The sequence below is a fragment of the Egretta garzetta genome, unplaced genomic scaffold (assembly GCF_000687185.1).
Source record: "Egretta garzetta isolate BGI_Z169 unplaced genomic scaffold, ASM68718v1 scaffold384, whole genome shotgun sequence".
Lineage (NCBI taxonomy): Eukaryota > Metazoa > Chordata > Aves > Pelecaniformes > Ardeidae > Egretta > Egretta garzetta.
In genome coordinates, this window is record NW_009259496.1 from 1,143,540 (window position 1) to 1,143,858 (window position 319).

Here is a 319-nt window from a genome sequence, read left to right on the forward strand (position 1 = left end):
TTCCTTTCCTCCCCTCTTCATTGGTGTTATCGCTATTTGCCGTTTCTGCCTCTAAACGCTACTTTGCGTGGAAGAAGGAGAAGGGAAAAAGTTGGGAGCGGATGGCTGTAGTTTCTTCTCTGGGATCCTCATTCATTCCTCGCTGAACCTCCTGTTGCATAAATGATGCTCCGGGAGCGAGGCTTTTTCTTTTTTTTTCTCCTCCGGATTTGGGTTTAGAGTGGATGTTACCGGGTTTCGATCGCCTCTTTGGAAATACAATATCGCTTTTTTGTTGTTGTTGTTTTTGCTTTCCCTCCATCTTTTTTCCCTCCCTTTT